The following is a 9,955-nucleotide window of genomic DNA, read 5'->3' as shown; positions in this document are numbered from 1 at the left end:
CCTACACTGAATCCTATACCTAATCCTAACCCTGCACCTGACACTCAATGAAACCTTCACCCTCATCATCCTCTTCTCCCACACCTAAGCATAACCAAAAACCTAATCCTAACCCAAACACTTAACCCTCAACCTATCTCTTGCAGTAATTATATCCTCACCCTACACCTAAAGATAATCCTAACCCTAACTCTATCCCTAGCCCCTAACCCTCACTCTCCCTTTCACCTGCACGGAACCATAACTGATAACCTAATTCTCACACAATCCCTCAGCCTAAACCCAAATCATAACTCAAAAACACCATCACTTCATCCTTAACCTAAACCTACGTCAAAGCTAATCCTAACCCTACCTGTAAAACCACCCCCTCACCCTCACCCTCTTCATCACCCACACCTCACCATAACACTGAACCTCAGTCTCGCACTTACCATAACATTAAACCCCGACCCTAACACTAAACACAACCCTATCCTCCTTGTACACCTAAACTAAGATATAACCCAAACCCTAACCCTGGCCAATCACCCTAAGCCCTCACCCTTATACTCACGTTCACCCACACCTAACCACCACCAAATGCAAACCATATCCCAAAGCCTCACACTGAAATTGAACCCTAACTTTAACTGTAACCCTCTCCTTACCTTACACTGAATCCTATACAACACACTAACCCTACAGATGACACTCAACAAAACTGTTCACCCTCATCATCACCTTCACCCACACCTAAGCATAATGCAAAACCAAAGCCTAACCCAAACCCCAACAATGAACCATCAACCTAACTCACCACAACCATATCCTCACCCTACACCTAAAGATAACCCTAACCCTAACCCTAACCCTGACCCTTATGTTCTCCCACATGGAACTACAACTGTTAATCTAATTCTCACATGATCCCTCAGCTTAAACTCAAATTCTAACTCTAACCCACACCATCACTTCCTCCTAAACCTCGCCCTACTCCTAAACCTAAAACTTACTGTACCTGTATGCCAACCCCCTCACCCTCATTGTCACCCACACCTCAAAATAACACTGGACCTCAATCTCACACATATCCTAATATTAAACCTGGACCCTAAATCTAACTGTAACCCTACCCTCCCTGTACACCTAACCCAAGACTGAACCCTAAGCCTAACCCTGGCCACGCACCCTCACCCTCAACTTACCTTCACCCACACCTAACCGTAATCCAAATCTAAAGCATAACCTGAAACCTTACCATGAACGTGAAGCCTAACTCTTACCATAAACTTAATCTCACCCTACACTGAAACCTAAACCTAACCTTAACCCTAACCCTGACCTCTCAATGAATCCCTTCACCCTCATCGTCAACTTCACCCATGCCTAAACATTACCCAAATCCTAAACCTAACCCAAACCCTAATACTGAACCCTCAACCTAACTCTTGACATAACATGTCATCTTCCGAGTCCCAAAGATAACCCTAACCATAACACTAATCCTAACCCTAAGTCTAGCCCCTAAGCCTCACACTCACATTCACCCACATGGAACCATAACCATTAACCTAATTCTCACATGATTAGGAGTAGACTTAGGCTTACAGTTAGTGTTCGGGTGAGGTTTCAGTGTGAGTCTTCGGATTATGTTTGGGATTTGAGTTATGGTTAGGTGTGGGTCAAGGTGAGTATGAAGGTAAGTGGTTAGGGTGAGCATCCACTGTTAGGGTTATGGTTCAGTCTTGGATTAGGTGTACTGGGAGGATAGGGTTACATTTAGAGTTTGAGTCCATCTTTAACGTTAGGGTAAGTGTGAGATTGAGTTTCAGTGTTATGGTGATGAGTGGGTGACGATGAGGGTGATAGTGAGGGGTTTTTGCACAGATAGGGTTAAGGTTAAGTTTAGGCATTGGGTTTGGTTTAGAAAGAAGTTACAGTGTTTTTTAGAGTTAGCACTTGGATTTAGGATGGGGGTGAGCATGATAGTTTAGGTAATGTCCCAGTTCCATGTGAGTGAAAGTGAGGGTGAAGATTTGGGGCTGGACTTATTGATAGGGTTAGGGTTTTGGTTAGCAATAGCTATAGAGTGAGGATGTAGTTATGATGAGAGTTAGTTTTAGGGTTCAGTGTTAGAGTATGGGTTCACTTTAGAATTTTGTTTTTGGTAAGGTATGGGTAAATGTGAGTATGAGGGTGAGGGGTTAGGGTTAGGGGCCAAGGTTAGGGTTGTGGTTAGGTGTATGGTTAGAGTTAGGTTCTGTGTTTAATGTTAGGGTACATGTGATCCTGTGGTTCAGTGTTATTTTGAGGTGTGGGTGACGATGACTGTGAGTGTGAGGGGATGGTTGCACAGGTAGGGTTAGGATTTGGCATAGGGTTAGGTTTCAGAGGAACTAATGGTGTTTTTTAGAGTTTTAGAATTTGGGTTTAGGCTGAGGGATCATGTGATAATTAGGTTAACAGTTATGGTTCCATGTGCGTGAACTTGAGGGTGAGTGTTAGGGGCTAGACTAAGTGATATGATTAGGTTTAGATTTATCTTTAGGTCTAGCTTTATTTTATGGTTATGGCAAGAGTTAGGTTGAGGGTACAGTGTTAATGTTTGGTTCAGGTTTAGATTTTTGGTAGTGCTTAGGTTTGGGTGAAGTTGATGAGGGTGAAGGGTTTAGTCGAGGGGTCATGGTTAGGTTTAGGATTAGGTTTAAGATTCAGTGTAGGGCGTGGATAGGTATATGTTAAGAGTTAGGCTTAGTTTTCAGTGTGAGGTTTCAGATTATGTTTTGGATTTGGATTATTTTTAGGTGTGGGTGAAGGTATGAGGGTTGGGGCCAGGGTTAGTGTGAGGGTTCAGTTGGGTTAGGTGTATGGGCAGGGAAGGGCTAGGTTAGAGTTAGGGTCCAGGTTTAATGTTAGGATTAGTGCGAGCATACAGTTAGGGTTTGGGGTATGGTTAGGCATAGGGTGAGGTTTAGGAGGAAGTGATGTTGTGGGTTAGAGTTAGAATTTGAGTTTACACTGAGGGATTGCATGAGAATTAGGTTAACAGTTTTGGTTCTACATGGGTGAACGTGAGGGTGAGGGTTATGGGCTAGATGTAGGGTTAAGGTTAGGCTAGGCATAGTTAGGATTCGAATTTTGGAATATCTATAGGTATAGGGTAAGGATATGGTTACGGCAAGAGTTAGGTTGAGGGTTAAGTGTTAGGGTTTGGGTTGCATTTAGCTTTTGTGTTATGCTTAGGTGTGGGTGAAGGTGATGGTCAGGGTGAGGGGACTAGTCAGTGGGTCTGGTTTAGGGTTAGGTTTAGGTTTAGGATTCCATGTATGGTAAGGATAGGGTTATGGTTAGAGTTAGGGTTTGATTTCAGTATGATGCTTCTGGTTTTCTTTTGGATGTGTGTTATGGTTAGGTGTAGTTGAATGTGAGTATGAGGGTGTGGTGATGGGGTGAGGGACCAGGATTTGGATTAGGGTTATGTTGTGGGTTAGGTTTATGGGGACAATAGGGTTACAGTTAGATTTAGGTTCTGGGTTTAATATTAGGATAAGGGCGAGATTGAGGTTCAGTGTTATACAAGGTGTGGGTGACAATGAGGGTGAGGGAGTGGGGGTCCGGGTAAGGTTAGGTTTTGGGTTAGGAATATGATTAGATTTAGGATGAAGTGATGTGTGGGTTAAAGTTAGAATGTGGGTTTAGGCTGAGGGATTACATGAGATTTATTTTAATGGTTATAGTTCCATGTGGGTGAAGGAGACGGGTAGGGTTAGGGGCTGGACTTAAGGTTGCAGTTAGGATTGAGGTTATCATCATGTGTAGGGTGAGGATATGGTTATGGTGCGAGTTAGGTTGAAGGTGCAGTGTTAGGGTTTGGGTTAGGTTTAGGTTGTGCACCATGTTTAAGTGTGGGTGAAGGTGTGGATGAGGGTGAGGTGTTTGGTCGAGCGGTCAGTGTTAGGATTAGTGTTGATCTTGGGTTAGGTGTATGAGGAGGATCGGTTATGGTTAGAGTTGTGTCCAATTTTAATATTAGGGGAAAGGCGACTAAGAGGTTTAAGGTTATGGTGATGTGTGGGTAATGAAGAGGGTGAGGGTGTGTCAGTACCTGTAAGGTTAGGGCTAAGGTTATGTGTAGGGTTAGGTTTTGGATGAGGTTATGATGTGGCTTAGAGTAAGAAGTTGGGTTTCTCTCAGGGATCATGTGAGAATTAGGTTAATGGCTATTGTTCCCTTTGGGTAAAGGTGAGAGGGGGAGGGTTAGGGGTTAGACTTATGGTTAGGAGTAGGGTACCATTATTATTAGGGGTAGGGTTAGGTTATGGTTATGGCAAGATGTATGTTTACGGTTCAGTGTTAGGGTTCGTTTTTGGTATAGGTTTTGGGTTATGCTTAGGTGTGGGTGAAGGTGACAATGAGGGTGAGGGATTTGATCAAGGGGTCAGTGTAGGTTTTGGGATAGGTTTAGTCTTCAGTGTAGGGTGAGGATAGGGGTATGGTAAGAGTTAGGGTTCCTTTTCAGTGTGACCTTTTGGGTTATGTTTAGGATTTGGGTCATGTTTTGTTGTGGGTGAAAGTGAGGGGTTAGTGTGAGGCACCAAGGTTTGGGTTAAGGTTAGGTCCGAAGTTAGGTGCATGGGGAGAATACAGTTAAAGTTAGGGTCCTGGTTTAATGTTAGGGTAAGTGCGAGGTTGTGGTTGATTGTTATGGTGATGTTTGTGTGATGATTAGGGTGAGGGTGTGGGGTTACAGGTAGGGTTAGGCTTATGCTTAGGTGTGTGCTTAGGTTTAGGATGAAGCGATGGTGTGGATTAGAGTTAGAATTTGTGTTTAGTCAGAGGGATCATGTGAGAATTCAGTTGTCTGTTATGGTTCCTTGCGGGTGAAGGTGACAGGGAAGTTTAGAGGCTAGACTTATGTTTAGGGTTAGGATTAGTGTTAGGATTATCGTTAGGTGTAGGGTGAGGATATGGTTATGGCGAGAGTTAGGTTTAGGTTTCAGTGTAAGGGTTTGGGTTAGGATTAGGTTTTGGGTTTTGCTTATGTGTGGGTGAGGTGACAAGGATGAGGAGTTTGGTTGAAGGTAAGGGTTAGGGTTAGGGTTAGGTATAGAGTTTAGTGTAGAGTGAGGATTGTGGTATGGCTAGAGTTAGGGTTCATTTTCAGTGTGAGCTTTCGGGTTATGTTTAGTATTTGGGTTATGGTTAAGTGTGGGTTAAGGTGAGTATGAGGGTGAGGGGTTAGTGTGAGTGTTCAGGATTAGGATGAGGGTTAGGTCTTCATTTAGCTGTACAAGGGGAATAGGGTTATGTTTAGAGTTAGCGTCCATCTGTAATGTTAGGGTAAGGGCAACATTGAGGTTTAGGGTTATGGTGAGGGGTGTGTAATGATGAGGGTGAGGGGTGGGGGTATGGTCACTTTTAGTGTTAGTGCTAGACATAGTGTTAGATTTAGTATGACATATGGTGTGGGTTAGATTTAGAATTTGTGTTTAGGCTAGGGGATCATGTTAGAATTAGGATAATGATTATGTTTCTGTGAGTCTGAAGGTGAGGGGGAGGGTTAGGGGCTAGGCTTATGTTTATGGTTAGGGTTAGGATTATCGTTAGGTGTAGGGTGAAGATATGGTTATGTCGAGAGTTAGGCTGAGGGTTCAGTGTTAGGGTCTGTGTTAGGTTGAGGTTTTGGTTTATGCTTAGGTGTGGGTAAAGGTCATGATGAGGGTTAGGGGTTTGTTTGAAGGTTCCATTTAAGGGTTAGTTTTAAGGTTCAGTGTAAATTGAGGATAGGGCTATGTTTAGGGTTTGGGTTTGTTTTCAGTATGAGGTTTTAGGTTAGGGTTAGGTTTTGGGTTATGGTCAGGTGTTTCTGAAGGTGAGTATGATGGTGAGGAGCCAGGATTAGTATTAAGGTTTAGTGTTGGGTTAGGTGTACAGGTAGGGTAGGGTTACGATTAACATTAGGGTCCTGGTTTAATGTTAGAGTATGTGCAAGATTGAGCTTTAGGGTTATGGTGTGGTTTGGGTGATGATGAGGGTGAGGGTGAAAGGTGGTGGTACGGGAAGCGTTATGATTAGGATTAGGCATAGTGTTAGGTTTAGGGTGACATGACGATGTGGCTTAGAGTTAAGATTGGTCTTGAGGTTGAGGGTTTGTGTGAGAGTTAACGGTTCCGGTTCTATATGAGTGAAGGTGAGGTTGAGGGTTAGGGGCTATACTTATGGATATTGTTAGGCTTCGTTTAATGATAGGTATGTGGTGGGGATATAGTTATAGTGAGAGTTAGGTTTAGGATTCTGTGTCAGGGTTTGGGTTACAGTTAGGTGTGGGCAAACTTGAGTATGATGGTGAGGCATTACGGTGAGGGGCCAGTGTTATGTTTAGTGTTATGTTTTGGCTTAGGTGTACAGGGACGATCGTAGAATTAGGGCATGGGTTTAATGTTAGGGAAGGGAGAGATTGAGGTTTAGGGTTATGATAAGGTGTGGGTTAAGATGAGGATGTCGGGGTGTGGGTATGGGTAGGATTAGAGTTAGGGTTATGTGTAGGATTATGTTTAGGATGAGGTTATGGTGTGCATTAGAGTTAGAATTTGAGTTTAGGTTGAGGAATCACTTGACAATTAGGTTAATGGCTGTCATTCCCTGTGAGTGAAAGTGTTGGTGAGGGTTAGGGGCCAGAAGTATGGATAAGGTTAGGTTTACGGTTATCGTTTGGTGCAGGGTGAGGATATGGTTACTGCAAGAGTTATGTTTAAGGTTCAGTGTTAGGGTTTGGGCTAGGTTTAGGTTTGGGGTTATGCTTAAGTGTGGGTGAAGGTATTGATGAGGGTGATAGATTTGATTGAGAGGTCAGGGTAAGGGTTAGGGTTAGGTCTTGGTTTAGGTGTACAAGGAGGTTAGGTTTATGGTTAGAATTGGGTCCATGTTTAACATTAGGATAAGGATGAGATAGAGTTTTAGGGTTATGGTTAGGTGTGGGTGACTATGAGGGTGAGTGGTTTTGGGTATGGGTAGGTTTAGTGTTAGGGCTAGGCATGGTGTTATGTTTAGTGTGATGTTATGGTGTTGGTTAGAGTTAGAATGTGGGTTTAGGTTGAGGGACAGCGTGAGTATTAGGTTAACGATTATGGTTCCTTATGGTTGAATGAGGGGGGAGGCAGACAGGCTAGGTTTATGATTAGGAATAGGGTTAGAGATAGCATTAGATGTAGGGTGAGTATGTGGTTATGGCAAGAGTTAGGTTTTCGGTTCTGTGGTAATGATTGGGTTAGGTTTAGGTTTTGGGTTATGCTTAGGTGTGGGTGAAGGTGATGATGAGGGTGAGTGGTTTGTTCAAGTGGTCAGAGTTAGGGTTGGGTTAGTTGTAGGGTTAGGTTTAGGATGAAGTGATGGTGTGGGTTAAAGTTAGTATTTGAGTTTAAGATGAGGGTAGCATGATAGTTTATGGTTATGGTTCTGTGTGAGTGAAGGTGAGGGTGAGGGTGAGGGGCTAGACTTATGGATAAGATTAGGGTTAGGTTTATTGGTAGATGTAGGGTGAGAATATGGTTATATAGAGAGTTAGGATTAGGGCTCAGTGTCACGGTTTGGGTTAGGTTCAGGATTTGGTTAGGGTTAGGTGTGGGTTAAAGTGAGTATGAGTGTGGGGGTTTATGGTGATTGGCCAGGGTTAGGTTTAGTGTTAGGTCTTGTGTTAGGTGTATGGGGAGGATAGGGTTATGGTTAGAGTAAGGGTCCCGTTTTAATTAGTGTAAGGGTGAGATTGAAGTTTAGGGTTATGGTGAGGTTTTGGTGATAATAAGGGTGAGGGTATGGTGCTATCTGTAAGGATAGGCTTAGTGTTAGGCATAGGGTAGTTTTAGGATGAGGTTATGGTGTGCATTAGAGTTAGAATTTGGGTTTATGCTGAGGCACCACATGAGAATTAGGTTAGCTGCTATTGTTCAGTGTGGGGTATAGTGAGGGTGAGGGTTAGGGACTACACTTTTGGTTAAGGTTAGGATTAGCACTATTGTTAACTGTAGGGTGAGGATATGGTTATGGCAAGAATTAGGTATAGGGTTCAGTGTTAGTGCTTGGGTTAGGTTTAGGTTTTGGTTTATGCCTATATGTATGAGCTAATGATGAGAGTGAGGAGTTTGGTCGAGGGTCGGGGTTAGAGTTAGGATTAGGTATAGAGTTCAGTGTAGGGTGAGGATAAGGGTATGATTAATATTAGGGTTCATTTTCAGTGTGAGCTTTCGGTTTAGGTTTAGTATGTGGGTTACAGTTAGGTGTGGGTGAAGGTGAGTATGAGAGTGAGGGGTCAGGGATAGGGTTAGGGTTAGGTCCTGGTTTAGTTGTACAAGGAGGATAGGGTTACTTGTAGAGTTAAGGAGCAATTTTAATGTTAAGGTAAGGGTGACATTGAGGTTTAAGTTTTATGGTGATGTGCGGGTAGTGATGAGTGTGATGGGGTGGCTGTATGGGTGGGTTTAGGGTTAGGGCTAGGCATAGAGTTAGATTTAGGTTAAGTAGATGGTGTGAGTTAGAGTTAGAATTTGGGTTGAGGCTGAGGGATCATGTTAGAACTAGGTTAATGGTTGTGGTTCCATGTGAGTGAAGGTGAGGGGGATGGTTCATGGGTGTACATACATTTAGTAATGGGTTTAGGGTTAGCATTAGGAGTAGGATGAGGATATGGTTACAGCGAGAATTTGGTTTAGTATTTGGGTCTGGGTTACATTAAGGTTTTGGGTTATGCTTAGGTGTGGGTGAAGGTGACAGTGAGGGTGAGGGGTGTAATTGAGGGGTCATGGTTACAGTTAGGGTTAGGGTTAGGGTTCAGAGTCAGGTGAGGATACTGATATAGAGTTAGGGTTCATTTTCAATGTGAGGTTTCGAGTCATGTTTAGGATTTGTGTTATGTTTAGGTGTGGGTGAAGGTGAGTATGAGGGTGAGGCATTAGGGTGAGGGGCCAGGGTTAGAGTTAGGGCTTGGTCTTGGATTAGGTATATGGGGAGAATCGGTTTATGGTTAGAGTTAGGGTCCAGTTTTAATGTTAGGTAAGTGTGGGATTGAGGTTTAGGGTTACGGTGAGGTGTGCATGCAGGTTAGTATGAGGTTGAATGTTTAGGGTGAGAAGCTAGGATTAGGGTTATAGTTAGGTCTTGGGTTAGGTGTAAGGGGTGGTTAGGGTTATGTTGAGAAATAGGGTCCAGGTTTAATATTAGGGTAAGGGCGAGATTCAGATTATGGTTATGGTGAGGTGTAGGTGAAAATGAGGGTGAGGGGTGGGGTACAGGTTGGGTTAGGGTTAAGGTTTGGCATACCAATAGGTTTAGAATGAAGTTATAGTGTTGGTTAGAGTTAGAATTTGGGTGTAGGCTGAGGGTTAGCATGATAGTTACGTGAACGATTCTGATTCCACGTGAGAGAAAGTGAGGGTTGGGCTTAGAGGATAGACTTATGGATAGTGTTAGGGTTAGGATTAGTGATACGTGCCGGGTGAAGATATATTTATGATGAGAGTTAGGTTTAGGGTTCAGTGTCAGGGTTGGGGGTTAGGTTTAAGACTTGGGTTATGGTTAGGTTTGGGTAAAGGTGAGTATGAGGTGAGGGTTCAGAGTGAGGGGCCAGAGTTAGTATTAGTTTACATTTTACATTAGATGTATGGGGAGGATAGGGTTACGGTTAGAGTTAGGGTTCAGGTTTAATGTTCGGGTAATGATGAGATTCGAATTTAGGTTTATGGTGAGGTGTGGGTGATGAGGGTAATGAGGTGGGTGTACATGTACAGTTATGGTTATGGTTAGGCATAGGGGCAGATTTAGGATATATAATTTATGGGTTACAGTTAGAATTTGGGTGTAGGATGACGGATCACTTGAGAATTAGGTTAACAGTTATGGTTCTGTGTGGGTGAAAGTTAGGGGCTGGACTTATGGTTAGGGTTCAGTTTAGGATTATCGTTAATTGTAAGGTGAGGGTATG

The sequence above is a fragment of the Manis pentadactyla genome, chromosome 1 (genome assembly GCF_030020395.1).
Source record: "Manis pentadactyla isolate mManPen7 chromosome 1, mManPen7.hap1, whole genome shotgun sequence".
In the NCBI taxonomy this organism is placed as follows: Eukaryota; Metazoa; Chordata; class Mammalia; order Pholidota; family Manidae; genus Manis; species Manis pentadactyla.
The sequence above is the reverse complement of the archived record's forward strand: the minus strand, read 5'-3'. Positions refer to the sequence as shown.